Source organism: Phyllostomus discolor, chromosome 6 (genome assembly GCF_004126475.2).
Source record: "Phyllostomus discolor isolate MPI-MPIP mPhyDis1 chromosome 6, mPhyDis1.pri.v3, whole genome shotgun sequence".
Lineage (NCBI taxonomy): Eukaryota > Metazoa > Chordata > Mammalia > Chiroptera > Phyllostomidae > Phyllostomus > Phyllostomus discolor.
Window position 1 is genome coordinate 96,628,386 of NC_040908.2, and position 22,588 is coordinate 96,650,973.

The following is a 22,588-nucleotide window of genomic DNA, read 5'->3' on the forward strand; positions in this document are numbered from 1 at the left end:
GGCACTGAGGAAATATTTGTTGAATTAATTAATAAGTGAAAGGATGAATGAAAAGATTGGATTATTCTAATCAAATTCATCAGAGGCCATGAAGAGAACATCTAAGACAAAATGAAAAAGAAACATGGTAGAAGGGGAGGTGTAAAACAAGTGTAAGGGAAAATAAGCAGAAAGTCTCATTTTCTTTCTTGAGTTACTGTGTATATATTATTTTTTATATCATATGTAGTGTTCCACTTCCATTATAAAACTTTAAATCAGAATTGGGAAAATATTTCTTTTAAAGAGACTGTCTTGAGCGAAGGACAAATAATCCTTACCCAACTGGTGGGAGTCTGTGTATTTCCACTGGGATGGTTAAAGTGGAGCTTGGGCACTGAAACACCAGGTTTTTCATCCTATTTAGCTAACAGCACTATCCTTGGCCAAGAGGGTTAATCCCCATTCCCCATTACAGTTACAGTATCTGTGAAAAGTAATGATTAGACTATTTGAGTGATTAGCTTTTTGCTGATCATATACCTACTTAAGAATCTCATGAAACAGCGGAGTAGTTCAGTAGACTGAGCATGGGCCTGCGAACCAAAGAATTTCATGAAACCTAGTCCCTGAACTGCTTACAATGACAGGGACTTTCAGGTTAAAAACACTGGCCTAGGTGATCCCTTTTAGTTCTAATGCAGTCCAGGGCTTCTGCAATGAGTATTCTACCTTTTGAATAATTAAATTAACTGTCAAAAAAAACCATATGTGTTATGAAAGTGTCTGTGTCTATATACACAGGGTGCAGCAAAAGTAGGTTTACAGTTGTTCATATGGAAATAATACAATAATTAATATATAATAAGAATAAACTGTTTTGCATACTCACAACTGTAAACCTACTTTTGCCCCATACCGTATTTTCTGATTATGTAACCACAGCCTTATTCTTGAATATGAAGTTAAGATTCACAGACTAAATAAAAATATTCCAATATCATATTTCTTATAATAAAGTCTTTAGGGAAGATTTATGTGCAATAGAGTCTAGAGGAAACTAAATCCAGTAGCTACACTTATTTCAGAAACTCTGGGCTATCACACTGTGTAAATTCAACACCCCTGCTTACATGTAAATATAAATGACATCCTATCAAAAAAAATAAGGCACAATTTCTTTAAATATTTTCACTGTTCTCACATTAAATGAAATTACCACAAATTATATCTTTTAAGATACATTTGAAAAATATTCTAATTTAGCTAAGTAATGATTTATTTTAAATGTCCTACACTTCAAAATATATCTGTAATAATTAAAGGGATAGACCTCCTTAAAATATGGTTGGCTCAATAACTTTTCTCTTTTAAATACTTTCATCAGATTGGACTGGAACAGAGGAGTATAAACTCAATTGTCTCAGAACATCACCCTTGCCAGTGCCCAGCAGGGTTATGTTTACAAGGCTTCTTATTTCTGTGATTTGCACACTTACTCTCACCTTGCGACCTCAGTACACTGGAACTCATTATTAGCTTCGGTGGCCTGATTCATTTGGAGTGCTTCTACTCTGCCAACGTGAAAAATGAAAACACATGACTTGGAGTAAACTTGGCACTTGCATTTCCGACAGCACACTCATTTTTCTTTCAAACACTTCATGTGGTTTTCCTTCACAAGTCTCTTTCCAAATCTGCCGACCATATTCCATTTCTTAAGAGTCTGGCCACCTTCCACATCACCACAAATTGCCTATCCTCACTGGCTCCATTTTCTCAGTGCCCACTCCATAATCCCTTGCAACCTGACTTCTATTGATCCTCTAAATAAAGGTGTTTTCTCAGTTCTAATATAAATTCCCATCTCCCTTCACTAGCATATATGTTGGTTATCCCAATCTCAGCTTAATTTAATCAATCCCCTTGAGCACTTATTATGTACAACATACTACATTTCTAGAAACTTCTATAGAAACAGAGATAAATACTTAACACGGGGTAGCTGACTCTAGTAAGTTTTCATTCAAATGAGCTTAATTCCAGTTCACAAAAACACAACACAGTGTAGGATATGAAAAATAAATGAGAGAGAAATAAAGCACCTGGAGGTTTGGAAACTGAAAATCTTATATACAGCTTTTAATTTAGAGGTTTAAGAAATGTTTTAAGAAAAAGATGCCTATTGAGATTGACCAGAATAAGAAGTTTCAACACCTTCTCAACAATTTTGCTAAGCAAATGAGCAGCACGAGGGAGTGATTGGAAAATTCAGGGCATATTAAAACTATTGTAAGAGGCAGACCACTTTGGTTGAAGTACAGAGTACTTAAAACACACAAATCAGAGATAAGCTTGAAAAGGTAGATTTTGATCAGACTGAGGCAGGTCCTGGAAAATAAGTCTATAGTTCTGAAAGCAATGAGGAACACCTGAAAGTTTCTGTGCTTTAGGAATATTACTTTAACAATAGGTCAAAGAATGAATGATAAGAGGAGGCAATCTGTTAGGAGACCTCAAGTTAGATGTACTAAGGACCCAAACTAGCAGTAAAAATAAAATAGGAGTGGATACAAGAGAGACTGTGGAGACAGAATCAACGGAACTTGGCAACTGGCTTGACATGATGAGAAAGGGACAGAAAGGGGACAAACTATTACCCCATGTCTTGTTGACAGTGTGCCAAATCAGGGACCAAAAAAGAAAAGTACATAGTCTGAAGAGGTGATGAGTTCCATCCTGAAATTCTTCAGGTGGCATCAAGGCATCCACAGGAAAAAGTGCAGCACCCAATGCAGTAATAGGCAAGAGAATTTTATATTTCACCTGATCATGCATCTGTTCATTCATTCATTCATTCATTCACGCAGTGTTGATTTACTCTATGTTGGATGAGTAGAATTGTAAAAATACATGTGATACAGCAATATTAGATGTGTTCCCAAATAACAGCCTCTTGGGAGAGGCGGACTCCTATTTAACTATCTACAAATCTGATTGTAATGAATGCTATAGAAGTGGTTTAAAAAATACTGTGGGAGGAGAGAGGAGGAAGGTTGGGGCACTGATGTAATTTTTGATGGACAACAACCTGTTAGTAGGACTTGGTGGTAAGGTGGAAGAATAAACAGACAGAGGACAGAATATTCCAGACAGAGGACATACAGTAAATAGATTACTTGGGGAAACCAATGTAACTGGCCTTTATGGATTGTGGCAGGGTGGAGGCAAGAAACATTGAGCGGTGTTCCATAAAGAAACCTGATACCATGATAAAAGTTCAGATTGTATTCTGAACTCTTGTAGGCAATGGGAAGCCATCAAACATTTCTGAGCAGAAGTGTCATATATTCTGCTGGAGTTATGGGATATCAATTGTGGGGGGAGGATTCTAGAGGAAGATAGATTAATTAATAGGCTATTGAATCCTATCATGTAATAGATACTGCAATAGGCCATATAATGACAAAGACAGAAAATACAGAAGAATGAAAAAGTTTGAATGGTTATGTGGAAATTAGCAATAAGTTTTAATGTTGAATTTGCGATTCTTGCAGAATATCCAAGTGGATGTGTTCATCGAGTAAGTGGAAATACAAAATTTTTCCAGTTTTGCCATTCCTTGGAAAGGTTACAGCTAAGTGATAGCTAAATCCCTGATAGTGAATTATGTAGCCCAGGAAGGGAATGTAAAGCAGGAAGAGATACGAGATTTAGTGAAAGGAACTACATTCATCTTTATAAAATAGAGACTGGAGGTAGGTGTGTAGAAAAAATAGACAGATGGAAGAATCAAGAAACACATTTAGTGATAACCAAGAAGAGTGTTTCAAAATAGGTAGCCAACAGTATGTAATGCTACAGAGCAAAGAAAATAAGAGAAAAATCCAATGGATGTATTAAATAGATATGTTAAACCAATTATTAGGTCAGCACAGTCTATACAATGTTTTAGAAACAATAATCTAATATGAATTTTAAAAACTGAGGTAATGAGACATGGACTTCCTCAACCCTTGTTTTTCCCTCAGTAAATTTATCTGTATCCAAATCCACTCTTTCTTCCTATCTTAGATGATGGCATGTCCCTTCTCAGGTTCAAGGACAGTCCTTCCCCCTATGCTATTCATCCTGTCCCAACCAGTCTCCTTTGGGAGGTATGGGTGTGTGTGCATATCCATGAGTACATACATTTTACACAACACTGGGCACTTAAGAGGAACTCAATAATACGTTGCTGAGTCTATGTCAGAATCATTAATAACCCATGGAATTCAACCTTTCAATACTCTTATGGATACTGCCTTCTGGATGTCATTAATGACCTCAGGAACAAACCCAAATGCTTGTTTCTCTCAGTGCCTGTCCTCCTTAACTTCTCTGCAACATGGGATACTATTGTCACTGCCTCCCTTTGGGATTCTTTTCTCTCAATGCTTCCATTGTCATTAAAATGTACTAGCTTTCTTTATACTCTCTCCTCCTCTAGATTCTTTTCTCCCAGTTGCCCTTAAATATAGATTCTCTTAAAAGTTATGACCTTGGCTTTGTTCTTTGGACTCCATCTCTCTCTTTGAAATACCATGGATTCCTGCAGCTTATCACCTTTGTGCAGATGAGTTTCAAACACATCTTTTGTCTTCTTGGTCCCACATTCACATATTCTTGCTACTAGTACCATCTGATCCACCTTCTCTCTCCCATGCTATTTCTCTCTGAATCTGCTGGGCTACGGCCCACGCATTACAGTGTCCTTAAGCTGTACGCAAAGTAACTAGAATTATACCAAATAATATTTTTAAATTGTTCCTTTCAAATGCATGTATAGGCATTAGTTAACCAACTATTCTGATAGCCAGCCAGTAAATTACAGATTATGACTTTCAAGGACCTCTCAGATCATTCTAATGAAACGCTCCTCATTTACAAATAAAGTATAGCCCAGAGAAGTGAAGTGAATGGTTTGAAATATAATATCAAATTAGTGGCAGGACCAGCAATAGAAGTGGGTCCCCTTTTGACTAAATCACATTGCTTCTTCCAGGGAGGTACAGAGCCAAAAGGAGAAATACCCTCAGGGTGCTTGTTATCTAACTGGGGAGATAAAATGCAAGCATGTGTAGCACACATACACACTCTCCTCATATGATCACTATTTCTACCACATATGATCACTCTATGAAGACAAAGTTAAGAACAATCAGGAATGTTCCCTGGACAAGATGAAGCTAAAATGGATTTAGAAGTGGGCAAAGAACAGGCCTACCAGAAAGCAGTACACTTAGGACTGTTTCCCCTAATTTCTTCAAGTTTCAGATAACAAACACAAGGAACACATTCTATATAAGACTGAACTGTTAATTAAATCCCACATTATTATGAATTCAAGCGATACCACAGGATCTCAAAGTCAATGAAAAGAAGGCTCCAATGACAATCTGGTATCTCAGAATGTTACTGTTCCTTGACTCCTCATCTATTTTACTGTTTAAGACTACTTCATTTCCTTACTCCACTACTCAACAGCCATGAGACCTTGTCTATATCTACCTCATATAACTGGTCATTTATTCAGTGCCCTGCATTTCAGATAAGGCCACTCATTTCACCCAGTGCCCAGCTTGCATCAGTAGGAGTTAAGAAAGAGCATCAGAAATCCAAATGCTCTGGAGGAGCAAGGCTGTCCGTCCATCTTTCCCTTGGCCTCCCCAACACTATTCACAAAGTGAAAAGGAGACGCCACAACTGTGAGTGATCCTTACCCAGCCTCACAGGCCTCCCCCTCAACACAGTCTCACCACATGGCATCCTAAAAACTACAAGGACTAACTTCACCCCACCCTTTATCTTTGTTTTCAACAGTGCCTGCAAGAGAGTCAGAATTACCAGACTCTAATCCCCTCTTCTGATCCTATCTTCCCTCCAGCTCCTGTGCTTCTGGATTTCAAGGTCAAGCATCAGCAAAATTTCCTCTACTTTCTATCTCTGTTAAATTATCTTTTTACCTTTTACTCTAACTAAAGCCCAGTTTTCCCCTGAGGACACTGCTCTCTCCATAGTTCTTTCATATGGAAAAATAGTCCTCATTTTCTCTCATATTACCATCTCCCACTACTGGATCTGGAAATTGGGTCTTGTTCCTTATTACCACTTTTCAGACTATTCTTCCTTTTCATGTCTAAAAGCCCCAAACATTCAATTGCAGGTCATTTGACTATACCACCCACTACCCCTCCTTGTTGAGGCCATCTACCAATCCAAGTCACTCCCCCTCATTCTGTGAAGAATTAACTTCAGGCTCATCATCTTTCTAAAGTGAATACACCTGCCACCATTTTCAATGATTTCACTATCCCTATAAATGAGCACCTAACACTCTTCCTCTCAGCTCCTTGACCTCCTCTGCTCCAATGATCATGCCCTCCCCTCTACCTGAGATCATGATCATCCCCTTAACAATGACATTACCAACTGTAAGCCCTCCTTAATTTCAATTTCAAACATTCTACTGGCTGACCACCAGCTCATTCTCTCTAGTACATCAGCCAACATCTTTAATAGTCCCATGAAAACCTCCATTGTTCCTACTACCTTTCATTGACGCTCACTATTTCATGTCCTCACTTCTCTTCCATAACTTGTTAAATTCCATGGCCTGTTATTACAATAACTCCCTTGCTTGCTTCATGGCACTTACCTGGCAACACCCAAATGCTAGTTGAAGCCAATTCTCTGCCTACTCCAGACCTGCACCCACACAGTTGAATAGTCTTGAGAAAAATAATACAGCCATTTGGCCTGGACTTACTTTTAATTTATTACCACTTACCTCAACTAAGCCTGTAATACTTCTCAGTAATCACACCACATTCCCCTTTCCACATACCCTCATTCTTCTAGACTACTTCAGATTGTTTTTCTTTCCTTACCTTCTCCCACCATCTCCATCTTGAAATTTAGTAGACAATCTAGATTACTATTTCACTGAAAAACATAGAAGGAATCAAAGATCTTCCACAAGTTCCCCCAACTACAAGTTATGTGCACCTGTGCATATATACTCTGCCTTCCTTTCTCTTACTGGGGAGAAATCATACACACTCCCATCTAAAGCTAGCACCTCCACTAAACTTCATCTCCTCTCAACTACACAAGAAAATCTCTCTAGAATTTCTTCCCTCTGGTTCCTACATCATAAAATTTTTCCTCTCTACTCAATCAATCATTCCAACCAATATAGAAATATGCTATTCTTTCTCTTCAACCCCTCAGAATACCACTTCATTTCTCTGAGCTTACTGATAGCAAAAGTCTTGAAAGAGAGGTTTATGCTCACTGCTTCCAACTCCTCACCTTTCACTCTCTCTGGAACCCACTTCCATCAAGCCAGCAAAAATGCTTTTGTCAAGGCTATCAAGAACCTCTACTTTGCTAAACTCAATTGTCAATATTTAGTCCTCATCTATGAGTAGCATTTGACATAGTTGATCCTTCTTCTTTGTAATACTTTCTCCACTTTGATTCCATACACTTATGGTTACCTCACTAGTCACTAGACATTCTTTTTCACAGATCTCTTGTAATGACTGCTTTTTAACTTCTTGCCTTGTAACACTGGAGTACCCCTTAACACCCAGTCCTTGAACCTCTTATCTTCATTATGTACACCTCCCCTCCTTAATAATCTCATCCAGGCTTACAGCTTGAACATCTTTAACCTACTAAACCCAAATTTATAGTGCTGTTCTAGACTTCTGTCTTGAATTCCAGATCTCAATAACTTATTTAACACCTCTTTTGGATGCCATGTGCCCAAAACCACTCCTGCTCTTCTTTCTGAAACCAGCTCTAACATCTTAGTAAATGGTAATTCTGTCTTTCTAAACTTTCTTCGTCCAAAAACTTTATAGAGTCATCTTTGAAGTTTATTACATGACACGTTTAATCAGTCAGGAAAGCCTGTTGGCTGCACCTGCAAAATATGTCCAGTATCCAATTTCTACCTCTTCAGTCACCACTATCATCTCCCTCCTTGCGATTCCAATTGCCTATACACCAGCCTCCAAGCTTCTGTATCCCAGTCTGTTCTTAACACAGCAGTCTGAGTGATCCTTTTGGAACATCTGATACAGTCACTCCTCTGCAAAAAACCTGACACTACCTTCCCATCTTACTCAGAAGAAAAGCCAATGTTCATAAAATGGCCTAAAAGGCCTTTCACAATCTGCCCCCGCCCTTCCCTCCCTGATCTCATCTTCTCCTATCCTCTTTTGCTCCCTTGTATGACACAGGACTCCTGCTGTTCCCCAAACACAAGTTGTCACCTCAAGACCTCTTTTATACTACCTAAAATTAATCTATCTATAATTCTCTTACCACAAATATTTCCATTTTTTTCTTCACTTCATTCAGCTTTTTTGCTGAAATGTTGCCTTCTTGGTAAGATCTTCCCTGGTCTTTTATTTAAAATTGCAAACCACTCTAAACCCACCCATTTTCTATTCCCTTCTTCCTTTATTTTTCCTAGAATACTTATACCATCTTACATACTTTCTGTTTTACTTCTTTTCTGACTCCTCCATTTAGTTAATACTTACTGTGTGTATACTATACACCAGGAACAGTTCACATGCTTATAAAGATTAAATAAAATAATGAGTGCATAGAGTTTATTACCTGACAAACAGAAACATGAAAACAATGTAAGCAACTCTAACAATCTGATCCTTAAAAGAGTTAAATCACCCATAATCAGATAATCTTTGCCAGAGAAAGTTTAATGTAATTTATTTAAAACAAGACAAGTAAACAAAATAATCTCTAGAAAATGAAATTTCACCTCTCCCCTATAGCAACCAGTTCTAATTGTTAAATCATTGTTGGAAACACAAACCTTTTGTTTTCATAGTAAATGTTGTGTACTATTTTTATTTCATGACCAAAATGGACATCTACAATTAAATGTTTAACATGGGCACTATAAATGTAATCATGCTAAAAATCATCTTCACAATGATGCAAGGGACACTTTGGCAAAAGCTTACACACAGATAAACTGCTCTCCCACTCCCAATGGGACATGTACAGTTAAGGTAGGAGAAAGAAAATTAGGTCTCATAAATCATGGAAAGTCATTTAGCCTCTCAGAGCCTCAATTTCATATTGCAAAGTGAGGATAAAAATACTTGCTCTCCTTATCTCATTTGGCAGTTATAAAAAACCAAGTGAAAATGCCGTCTACATTGTACGATTCTTTTATACATAAAAACCACTGTTAAAAAAAAAGAAAGAAAACGGGACAAGGAGGGGAAGGAGTCAGCATCCTCAGATTAATAATGTGATAAATTTGGAAAATGAAGTTACTGCTAAAATGTGTAGGACTTGTGTATAAAGCAGAAAACAAGTATGTATGGGGCTATCTAACAAACAGGGCATCTTCTCAGGAAGACTTTCCAGATCAGCATCATTCCTCCTGGATACATGTCCCCCTCAGCACCTTCATGTTTAACTCCTCGCTATTTCTTCCTGGTTCTTTACTAGTGTTTCCAAGCAAGTTTATGTGTTCTAGTTTGATGAAATGGACAAACTCAATAAATATTTACCAAAACTTCCCAAATAAAAATCAGAATTCTTTAGAGATTAACACTTACAACACACTATGTTAACAGCAATAAAATAGTAGGCCAGATCTATTTACACTAAAATAAAGGGATAACTGATTTATAGGTAAAAACACCGAATAAAGAAATATTTGTGATTATCAAATCCATAATTACAAAGAAAAAATACTTATGGAAAAGTCACAAAAGTCACATAATCTCATTTTTTTGTGGAAATATCATTTATTACTGCAGAATAATAGAAAAATTAAACTCTAAAAGATATTACATGTTGATTGCAGATCATTTAGAACACTAAATGGTTTTTCCTTCAGTAGAAAAGTTATTAGTCATCATTTCATGTTGGAAGCAGTCAAATATTGTTCTCTTGATAGAGAAGGTTTTTCATTATGAAATATGATAACATTGTGTACCACCCAAAATTTCCTCATTTTTTAAATTTTAATCTTTGTTCAGTACAGTTTTCTCCCTTTCCCCCCCATTCCAGCCCACCCACCCATTCCTCCCCACTTCCCTCCCATTACCACCCTCCCCCTAGTTTTTGTCCATGTGTCCTTTAAATTTGTTCCTGTAAACCCTACCCATTCTCCCCTGAAATTCCCTCTTCTCTCCCCTCTGGTCACTGTCAGCCTGTCCTCTTTTTCAGTGACTTTGGTTATGTTTTGCTTGTTTCTTTGTTTTGTTGTTTAGGTTCCTGTTAGGGGTGACATAATCTCATTTTTGACAAAAGCCAAAACTGAAAATTTGGCCACACTAATGAAAAGATGACATATAAAGATTCACAGTTTTGTGGTCCAAATACACTTTTTAAAATGGTTGGTTCTTAGTTTCACAGATTTCAAACAAAGATTTTTAAATTTGTATTCAAATAAAACCATAGCCTTTCCATAATTTCTGCTTTAATTCCTAAATGCTACCTGCCTCCCCAAACCTCTGTCTCCTGCCACCAAAAACTTTTTAAAAATTTTCCGAACATATGCTTAGTTGAAAAACACAGCTAGGATTCCAAACTAAGCAGTCACTACCCACATTTTTTTTTAATTGACAGGCTACAGAAAGGGTCACCTCCTAAATTCAAGGCCCTTTATCCTGAATGGTCACCAAAATGGAGCAGGAAGTATTGAGGAAGTGAGGGCTTTGTGAATGATGACATTCAATGACATTCAATGAGTTCAATTCTTTGATGATATTCAAGTCATAAGGAAGACTCAAAGAATGAAACTGTTATACCAGATGGTCTCAAAGTTCAAAGCTAAGACTGTATGTAAGATTCAGAGCACATACATAAAATTCTAGTATCACAAATGAATTGCAGAGTTATAGTTCTAAATATTTGCTAAACTGGCTTTTATAATTTTTAATATCTTTTTCATTTCTTGAATCAAAATACTTTTTCCCTCCCACACATTTAAACAAATATACTATTGTCCCATTTGAAAATGTGATTCAAAGACTTGTGCCTCAAGATCATTTCTTAGCTATCCACAGAAACTTTCCCAAAACAAAGGCCCGCGAACAGCTGCAACATGAAATTTTGTTCTCATTTTTACTTAGTGTGGCTACCTTTCTACCCAAACCTTTAATCAGGGTTGTTATTAAGAAATAAAATTATAACATGATTCCCTCTGTTCCTTTAAATCCTTAAATGGAGATTAAAAAAGAACTAACAAGGTTCAAATATTTAAGCCATAAATACATAGGAAATTCCCAGGCCCTGGATAACCTGAAAGTAATTTATAAAAATAACGGACAGTTAAGTGTATTTTGAAACAAAAACAATCATAATTTCTAAGAGTAGGTAAAACGTAATTCCTGCCCTCAAAAGCATTAATATCTTTATTCATTTTGGTCAAGTGTGCTATCTCAAAAAAATTATAAACACACATTTTAGAAATTAATGAACTCGTCACAGAGATATTTTCTCAACAGCAATAAAATTAATCAAAATATAATTAGCACTGTGGAATACCCTCGTTAATATCAGTTATTCTTTATATTTATACTTATTCATATGCAGACTCCTCTTCCCAAGAGGTTCAAAATACCTCTTAGAGTAAGACTGAAATTATATTCTAATGTACTAAATTTTTATTATCAACCCTACAGAGGAACAATTAAAGTATATAAGCATGCAAACAATTTATAATCAGAAATGCATTTATCCAAAATTTGCAGAGCCATAGCCCCTGTAAAGGGGAAGTTACTCTCACTAGAATTCCCCTTTCTTTAGCCAATTCTTCATTCCACCCTAAACTATATTATTTTCTTTATTCCTAATTTAAAAGAATCAGGTCAATATTATTTAAATGTTACCTTCTGATTCCACACAATAACCAAATGAACAAACATATGCACACTTACATATGAAAGAACAGAACTTAGGTTGACAGTATGAAAGGCATAATATAAGCTCTACTTACTAGTCATGCTGTTTTTTAATAGTCCTGCTACCAGCTTAGCCAGAGTGGCAGTTTTCTTTCCAACACAAGATCAAACCAGAAATCCCATCATCTATTAGTCATTCCCACACATTTACTGGCCTGCTGTAATTATAACAGGATGTCTTCTTCCTTGGCTCACTACACTTAAGTACAATGTTCCACCTTTTTGGTCTCAAACATCCTATTTCAAAGAGAAATATTTAGGTAAACAGTTATACAAACAAATTATTGGTAAGGAGATAGAAATTACTGCTTTTCAAAATAGTATCATTATTTTTTCTTTCAGTTGGGAGATATATTTTAGTTATTTATTGAGTTAGTTAGTTAGTCATACTTATTCCTGCTCTGGCCAGTGTGGTTCAGTTGGTCGGAGTATCATCCCGTGCACCAATAGGTTGCAGATTCAACATCCAGTCAGGATACATACCTAGGTTGCAGGTTCGATGTATGGGAGGCAACCGATCAATGTTTCTCTCATAAATGTTTCTCTCTCTCTTTCTCCCCTCTTTCCTCTCAAATCAATAAATATATACTTTTTTAAAAAAGAAAATTATGTCTTAATAAATGAATTTGGAGGAAGTATGGAGGATGGAGACTAAGGACCTCTACCTCTAACTAAAGGCCTCCTAGGCACTCTGCTTCCTGTTCTTCCCACTCTTTCCTTCCATTTGAGGAACAGGAACTTCCTAAATCTCATTTTTCATACTCTTTTACAGATATTTACTAATATTATCAATGTATTATATACTGGGAATAGAATTAAGAACTGATTCATTTTCTTCAAGGAACTTACAGTCTAAAGGTGCTGGATATGTTAAATATCTCTTAATAGTGCAGTGTGGGAACAAAGGGATATAAAGGATGCCACAGAAACCAGGAACAGAACACAAGCACAGAACTGCTTTGTGGCCGAAAACATGAGCTTTAGGGTCACAGACTTGGTTTCACCATTTAGCAAGTAATAATTAAGGTAAACTACTTAACCTAAATTCTTTCTTATAAAATAAAATGATACCTTGTAAGACTGTGGAAGGATCAAAAACACTGATACAAAGTGTTCAACACATAGCACTGTGGAAATACGAGTACCCTCTTTAGAAGGGAAAACAAGACAAAATCAGAAATAAAGATCTCCTTCTAAGGAGGAATCCACTAATTAAATTTCTAAGGAAAGCACTTAGCCCTAAAAGTATTTTTCACTTAAATCTGTACTGTAAAATGTCCTTATTTCACCAAGATAACTGAATGTACAAATTTCTTAACGTAAAAAAGAGTTTTAATGGATTAATCACAATACAAAGTACAAAAATCAGGAGCAAAAGTTTTTAAAAATGCACTATACACATTCACACACCCCCTCACGCGCACACATATACACATCCTATGTCACTTTCGATATATCCACGTAGAAAACTGCCCCAAAGCTTCCATCACAAAACTAGCTTTATCGCCAGTACTTTTCAATGAAAGCATTATGAAAGCATGGACCCTCTCTGGCTCTGCTCGTTTCCTAGAAGGTTAATGAAATTATCATTACTTTATTGTCAATCCCACTACCACTTGTAGGTATTTCACAGCAATGAACAGAAAAATAAAATCCAACCACTAACAGATGTCATAAATATATTTATATTCTGCTTCACCCAATATATTTCAAAGTCCAATAAAAACAGTTCTAGTAAAAGTAAAAAAGTATTTTTGAAAATTAGAGATACAGATAAACATTACTAGCATTAGGCACTCTTAATTCAAAACAATCTGGAAACAAGTCTCACATATTTCATGTCACAGTAAACAAATGCCTCCAGAGGACCTGGGAGAGGTTGCATGTCTTTAACTTATGGTCATTACTGATCATATAGTCATTACAATAAGATCAAAACCACTTGCCTTACTTAAACAGTTTCGCTCATACTGCAGATTTAACTTCTCATCAGTATTCCATGGAAAGAAAAGGTTCTTTTTAAAGGTTCTTATTTTCTGTAAGTAATGTCCTGATCAAATACATAGCATGTTTGCCGAAGAACATTAAAAAATGTGTTCTATATTCTGACTATGAGCAAGCTTTTCTAGGAATGCAAATTCTGCTCTCAATACTTACACAATGGACTACAGTGTCATAAGCACTCTTCATGCACTATTAGTCATTCTGTTGAAAATTTTATTTAAAAAAAAATAAAAGGCCTGTAGTGTGTATAAAGCATTTGGGACACAAAAGACTTATTGTCAGACTATCTGAAGAATACCAAAAATAAAAGAATAGCTCCCCCAAACAAATTAATGTACAGCTTATAACTATTTTTATAGTGCTACGCCAGAACCCTGAATTTTTTTATTTAACCAATCTGTAGTATAAAAGAGATGGCATAAATCATCTTATCATTATGGCATCTGATTGACAGAGATGAGAAAGTACATTTTGTATTCTTCAGAAAAACAAAGGGGACTTGAGCTCCGGGATAGCTGGCACATGTTGGCACTTAGTCTGGAAAATCCCAAGGTTGTAAGGTACACGTGATCTTAGGTGTAGTTTAATTTGTATTATTTTATTTTAATGTCCATCAACTGCATTTCCGAAACTGAAAGTCAGGATGTATTACCTAGTAGTGCAACAGCAAGTCTGAAAATCCAGGTTGTATAAAAAATGGTATTTTTTTTCTGCAGAGCATTGCTTCTTCAAAGATCTTATCTGGAACTATAAATAAATAAAACAGGCAAACGCCTAAGTACTACAGCCAAAATTAGTGTATCCGTAGGGGATCGGGTAAGAACTGGAGAGTGAGAGGGACCTTGGGCTCCAGCTCTGATAAATCTCAACACCCTCAGCAATCCCTTAAAAGAGTTTCTCAGAACTCCTTCAAAAATCTGACTCAAACTCAGTCAAGAGCTAAAATAAAAACTTATATGGATTCGTAAGTAGCCTAGAGGGGAAAAGATATTTACACATCAGTCTAACTGAGAAAATGTCATACTAAACTGAAAATTGGTCAGACCATTACAGCTTAAAGCACATTACTCTGAAATTGCATTTCCTTGCAGAAAGAAACACTTACATCCCAAATTGAAGTGTACGGTCAGAAACATTAAAAGAGGGGAGTTGACCTACTCAGTAAACACTTGCTCAACAAACACTTTTACCCAGACACTGAAAACACCTGGGGAATGTGTCTCTCAAGACATGGTATCTTGAGAGAAGGACTGGTCCAATCTATGTATCTTTTTATCCTAAAATGAAAAAAATCCCAAACAATAATGGAGACAGACTACTGCCTTTTAGGCTTAAGTGTCTTGATGAATGTCTTTTAGGCTTAAGTGTCTTGATGAATGACCTCACATGTAATTTTCTCATCCCATTATAAAAATCTAATTCATTATTAAAATGAGAAAGTCACAGAGCCATTCTACAAACTATCAGATATTTTCGTTTTTCTATACTTACTACATTAATGAGCCACTTCCCTTTCAGTGTAATGAGATTTGCACACTTGAAACCATAAAAGTAAAGTTAACAGGTATTTTGTTTTGTTTGTAGAAACTAAGTTAAAACATTCAGTAGGAAAAGAAGAGCATTCAATGTCTCTTTCTGTTGCTAGCCTGGATAGGTTAAGTTAAAAATTTACAGGATTGGCATCATTCAGTGATTCATCCCTCCATAATTTTGAATATTGTTCCCTATTTACCAAACTAGTTGGTACAAATGATAAACAATAAAGACACTATTTCTTGCTTATTTTTGTCTTTTTTCACTATCTGTATAAGGATAAATATCTTTTAAAATATTATTTTAAAGTATTAATACTTAGTATGTCTTTTTACAAATGTCCAAAGTGTTTTCACATACATTATCTTCCATACATAATATCAACTCTGGAGCTAGACTGCCTGGTCCTAAATTCTGGGTTCAATCCCCTGTGAGACCTTGAGGAAGTTAACCTCTCTGTGCTTCAGATTCCCCATCTATAAAGTAGGATTCTGATAATTCTTATAACTCACAGGATTGTTAAAACAATTTAAGTGGATTAATATATGTAAAATACTTAAAACAGTGCCTACCACATGGTATGCACTACATAGCTGTTAACTTTTTAAACTATTGTTATCGTCATCAACCATTATGTGTAGGTCTGATAACAACCCTATAAAGACAGGATAACAGGTACCACTGCACCCTTTCTCCAAATAAGGGAATCCATCAGAGAGAAATCAAGTGACTAATCCAGAGTCACAGTTAAGAAGTGGAATTGGAACTAAAGAACTCAGGACTAAAAGATAATCAAGACTTTTCACTGCACTGTGCAGTATCATTTAACACAGTATATTTTCTGAGTTCACACAGTTCAGTACACTTCTAAAGACCATAGTCACTACTCTTTAAAATATTTAAACACTCAAATCATCTTAGGCAGCACACACTGGTAACCATGGTAAGAAAGAGTCTTTTAACCAAAAGATACTTGTGTATCTTTTCTTATTTAAGTAACAAAATGAGTCAAACTTCTAAAGAGAAGTACACACTAAATAATTTGGTTGGCTGGACAAGATGTACCTGTCATGAGTTTTCCAAAATTTAGAATTTGAAATAGCAAAACATATACCCCATAAAACTTCCATGTTATGATTTATGCCAGGCAGTGAAAGCAGCATGGTATTTCAAGTCAAAGTTCCAGTTCTACCTTTTCAAACAAGGGACACTGGACAATCATATCACTTCTCTGCACTTCATTTATTCATCTGTCAAATGAGGGCCTACCTCACAAAGCTGTTAGGAGAAATAACTTAGATGATGTAGGTTACATAGTTTTGTGACTATAAAAACTACACCAAAATGTGTTCACATTACTTTGATTATATTGATAATACTGAACATTCATTTATTCATTCATTAATCATTTTCCCTTAGAAAATTTGACAAAATTCTTCCAAAATAGAAGTATCACCCTGAGCATTTTGTGCAATTACAGTATATTAAGTAACAATGTGGATTGGATTAGCACAGTGAAAGAATTTTAAGTAACCTGCAAAGTATCTATTCTAGTACCATGTGCTTAAGGGAGACTCGGTAAAATATGAGCCACCAAAAACAGGAGAACAAGTCAAGTGACAAGCACGTGTATTTTCCTTTCTGATTTTAAATTAAACAATAGTAAACATTTTCAATTAAATCACAAGGAAACTCAGTGGATGTATTATCATCATCCCGGCAACTATATTATATTTGTGTGACACTACAGTTTTCAAAGCATTTCATACATATCATCATAGAAATACAATCAATGCTATTCTGGTTTTTCCTCAAGTGTATTTTAACATTCATAAAACTTCCTCTCTTAGGCAAGTCCCTTAACTTTAGTTGTCCCAACATAAAAAATGAAGGAATTAGAATGCATAATAGGCAAGGTCTTTTTTTAGAGCTATTATATTTATGATTTTGAATCTGGGATTACAAAAAAAGCATAAAAAACATTTAATAGAAAGAAAATTTGTAATTACAAAATAAATTTATCAGAAATGAATGAGTGATTTAAAAAGGTCACTTTTTAAAATCTTACAATTAACACATATCCAAAATATCCAAAAAAACTGGGTAATTGCATTTTAAACTTAGAAGTGAATTTAAGAATTATACAGTATTTTAAATAAAATTGGATAACTATTTAGTAATATAAGGTTACAATTCAATAACTATCAATGTACAATACACAACACAAAATATACACAGCACCAAAATTAATTCACACTCTTATAGTTTATAAAATGTTTAAATAGTTTGGTCCCTCGGAGATACTGTAAACACAAACCACAACAGTGTAGTACTAAAAATATAAAATAACTTTAATTATTTAACGTCTCTGGCTTGGTACATAAAGCATCAGATTCTGAACCAAGCAAATAAAACCATTCTTAATAGTGTCTAATAGAATCCAAAGAGAAAAACAAAGTTTTTTCATACTACCTATGTTCATGTTTTCATACTACATACTGTTCATACTATAATTTATCAAGTTCCTATTTGCACAGCACTGTGCTAGCTACTACCATTATTCAAAAATGAAATCAGAGCCCTCCTCTTCAAAAGCATGAAATGTAAAGGTCAAGTAGGAATAGTGCAATGGAGGAAAAAAGAAAAAGTGTTTTTCCTCTACGTGGACTACCAGGGTTTTTTCCACTCAATGATTTCAAGATCAAAATCAATCACATAACTGACTACAGATGAAGAAACAGCCCATGTTTTTCATGCACATAACCAATATGTGCTTTTAGTTATTTTTTTAGGAACAATGATGGATTAGCTATAATTTTACATATACACAGTGAAGCTGTCAGGCTCAACAAAATTCACTATGTGAGTTGGTGAAATCTAGCACTGAAGTCAGGAAATCACTTATAGCACCCAAAGGCAATACTGTCTGTCACTTTGGGGGAAACAATACCAACCTTTCCTGGCCTTCTATCTACTGGGCCTTTGGGTAAATTATTCAATTTCTCTAGGTCTGTTCTCTTATCTACAAACTTACAGAGTTAGACTAGAATCCAAAAATACCTGGATTGGTGGTTTTCCCTTTAAGTGAAGATTTTGGGCCCACTTCCAGTGCTTCAGAATGCCTGGGCTAGAATATAGGCAGCTACATGTTCACCAAGCACCACAGGTGATTGAAGTATGCAGGTGAGCTTCCGCTGCATTTGAGGACAAGTCCTAGTCACAGTAAATAATCTCTTATGCCCCTAACTGTATTAAAAAAATGACATAATTTGTTTCAGTGCCAAAGTCTTAGGAGTTCTGGATCTAGCATACTGTGCAGAACACAGTAGATGCTAAACAAATATTTATAGAGAGGAAGCAGGGAGGCAGGGGGGGAGGAAGGGAGTGAATAAAGGGAGGAAGGGAGGAGGCCAGCTTGGTAACTGGTCATACTTTTGGCTAAGAAACATACAAAACGGTAGTAAAGTTAAAGTTGGGTAAAGTACACATCAGCAGCTGAAAAGCAAAGACTGCAGTCTCTACACACATAATTTTTTTTTACACACACACAATTTTAAATAGCATGAGCCCTTGTCAAAGAGCAAAAGGAGGAAAAGGAAAAAAAACAGTATATGGAAGCCAAAGAATTCTAATGGAAAATTACCGATGACTAAAATTTAGTCCCAGTTTTCCCCAGGTAGAAGAGAATACAGATTTTAAGAACTGGGACTTGGAATTGGGACTAAAGTTTGTAGTTATTGGTTATTCATATGCAAAAATTTCATTTGGGGTAATATATGGATTCCAGAATATTGTTGGCAATATTAACTTTTGTCCATTTTTAATTGTCATTTTCCCATTCACTTACATTATAATTTTTGAGATGTTTTATCTTCACTTCTGATGATCTTCAAATGTCAATGGCTCTTAACACATTAACTGAAAACAAACACAAAGGAACTTAGGGGAATTCAGATATTTAAGGAACCCTACAATAAAATATTCTAAATTACTCTGAAAATCCTGCGGGGGAGGGAGGAGTAGGTAGAGAGTAGAAGGAAACTTTGGCATGTGTTTACCTGCTTCACAATTTATCTGATGGTTAATGTAAAACTCTTCTTTTGAATGGTAATGATACTATCCTCTTAATCACCAAGCAAAGAAAACAAAATCAACCTATTTTCTGTGCGAATAAAACATTCAAAGCTAGAGAAAATTCTGTCCAAATATGGACACTCTAACTAAGCTCACTAACATATTGTACACCTTATCCTCCCCCACCCCAGCAGTACAGCGGTCAAGGAAACTGGCTTCTTTAAGGAAACTGGCTTCTTTGTCACTATCGCCCAATTAACCTGCCCTGGACTGCCCTCTAACTATCAAGCATTGGCCTGTACCTGCACACTAGGTCTTCAGGTTCTCTATAGCACATAGAGCCTGGAGTTAAACAGATTTGGGGTCAAACATCAAACTGCTCACCCTAATCTCCAGTTTTCGAGTCTGTAAAATGGAAACAACAATACTGTTTATTTTATATAATTATAAGGATTATATGAGAAAATATACATTAAGGGATTTAGCACTATGCCCAGCATACAGCAAGCACTCAATAAATGTTAAGTGCTATCACTTATATTATTTAATGTTAATAGTATTAATTTATTACTACAACAACTATCTATTCCTTGAAAAGCAAAGCTTACGTCAGGTGTTTGCATTTTTAGGTACTGCCTTTGGTTATAACTGAGGATTATTATCCAATACCAGTAACAGAGGACATCTTTATGACAAAAAAAAATTATTTTTGAAGTATACTGAGCAGCTTGGCTCAGCTCAAAAAAATTAGGGCTTGTAATCATTAGCCCATCATCAGCCAAAGTTATTATCCCTTTTGCTAGTGTACAACCACAGAACAAAATCCGACTTGGACAACTGCTCACTTGCAATCATCAGTAACGGGCAACTCTGTTAACGAAGGAGAGGATATATTTTTGACGCATGTCTATTAAACCCTCTAAGCCAATGAATAATGCTGTATCAATTCAAAGGAGATTTTTCTGCCCTCTTCTACTCACTCTCAAATGCTTCAAATATCAATATTTATATTAACTGACAAAAATGCATAAAACACTTATTTCTCTAACTTTTCAATCAAATTTTTAGATCAAAGATATAAAAACAAATATGAAATACTGACAAAACCAGTCATAAAATAACATGGTCCAAAATGACCAGCTTCATTTCCCTTATGAAAACCAAATCTTTAGAATTGAAATGAGAGCAATTACCTAAGTAGGCAGGTAATTACCTAGAATATTACCTGAGGCAATATTCTGGGGCAAAATAAAGCAAATGGATACATGGCTTGGAAATGAACACATCAAACTGCTGAGTCAGAAGCGGTGAAGACCGTCATCCTCACCACCACCACTTTACCATGCAATTCCTTGAGCTCTTCAAGTGAAATAAATGAAACAGCACAGTTATTATTCATTTTTCATGTGCTTTCTACTTGCCTTTCACTTAATGATCTAGCAATTATTAAATGTGTCCCTTTTATTTTATGGTACTAGTTTTGGATCATAAAAATCTGGCCCAAGAAAATACACACAAAAAGGTAGAAAGTTAAAAAACTCATCGAGTATTCCACACTGCAGTTCTTTTTTGGTCTGCTACAATATATTAACTCTCTCTTTCAGTGTATTTTCTATTTTGGTCATTGCACTTGCAAGTCCAAGAATGTCTCGGGTGTAAGTGTTGCAGACTTTCACTGGAAAATGCCTTCCTTGCTTTAAAATGATTCCTTTGGTGTACCATGGGAGAACCTGCTGATTGTCTCCAATACCCAGTCTCTCCTACTCCTTGGAAACTGAAGTCCAACTCTTGGCACACAGCACAAGGCCTCCCAGGAGAGACTATATATCTTATCCTCCCTTGCAGCTAAGTAGGGCCATGGGACCATGTTCTGGCCAACTGTATGTAAGTTTAAAAAGACTATGTGTAACTTCAAAAAAGTATCCTTTCAAGAGAGAGAACATGGCTCTCTTTTTCCCTTTCCCCTTCCTTTTGACTAGGATGAAGATAGAGCTCCAACAGCAATTTTGGTTCCTGAAATAGCAGTCAAGTTAGAAAGAATTTCTGTCCTTGATACTCCAGAGTCACCATATCAGATTTATATTGACTATCATTGGGCTTTTTTTTTATCCTCACCCAAGGACATTTTTTCATTTCTTTTTAGAGAGAAAGGTAGGGGGAGAGAAATATTGATGCCAGAGAGAAACATTACTGGTTGCCTCTCATATACACCCAGACCAGGGATTCTAAGTCCCTGGACAGGGGACCAAACCTGCACACCATGTATGTGCCCCAACTGGTAATTGTTGAACCCACAACACCTCAGTTACAGGAAGACGCTCCAACCAACTGAGCCACACCAGCCAGAGGGACTATCTTTCGGCTTGTGTGTGTGTGTGTGTGTGTGGAGATTATTTCTATTTTAAGCCACAGTTAGTTTGGATTTTCTGCTATACTCTGCTAAACTTAAACCCTAACTTAAAAAAAAGGAAAGAGAGTTTTCCAAGTATCAGTATTTAGATTTTTTTTAAGTCTACAGATTAAAACGTATTTTAAAAGTTAATTTTTATTATATTGAAAACATAGATTGGCCCTTATTTCATCTAGAATAAAAACTGTTTAATGAGCCTAAGAGTTAATCACATCCAGTAAGAGTCTTTGAAAGAATGAAAGTTCATCAGCAATTACTGCCATGGGTACTATGTGCTTGAGCAGGGGAAGAATTATAAAGCTTGCTCATTAGCAGTCTGTAGCGATGACAATGTTGATACATATATAGAAACACATTAAGAGGGATAAACACAATTAGTTCTGTGTAATAAAGTTACAGGAAAGGGAATTGAGATTATTATTTTCATTAAGAGGACATCTTCTTTAGTCCCTTTAATTTTAATAACCTTATACCAATCTTTTCTTTTTTTATAGTTCCATTTTTAACCTGACCTCCTGTGGAAGCCAGGCTTACAAAATCACTCCCAATCTTGACTATAACCTCTCAATAGTTTTTAATCCAT

At 35.8% G+C, this 22,588-nt stretch overlaps 1 protein-coding gene across 4 annotated transcripts in view; it reads right to left on the reverse strand.

The window, feature by feature from the left end:
• Window positions 1–22,588, reverse strand: part of MTMR2 (myotubularin related protein 2) — a 113,723-nt gene that overhangs the window by 84,435 nt on the left and 6,700 nt on the right. For 2 of the 4 annotated variants that reach the window (XM_028517611.2, XM_036028658.1), the window contains exon 2: window positions 19,369–19,439. The exons of the other annotated variants lie outside the window; for them this stretch is intronic. The gene's annotated coding sequence lies outside the window, so the exon portion shown is untranslated. The remainder of the gene's footprint in view (window positions 1–19,368; window positions 19,440–22,588) is intronic. 4 annotated transcript variants of the gene reach the window in all.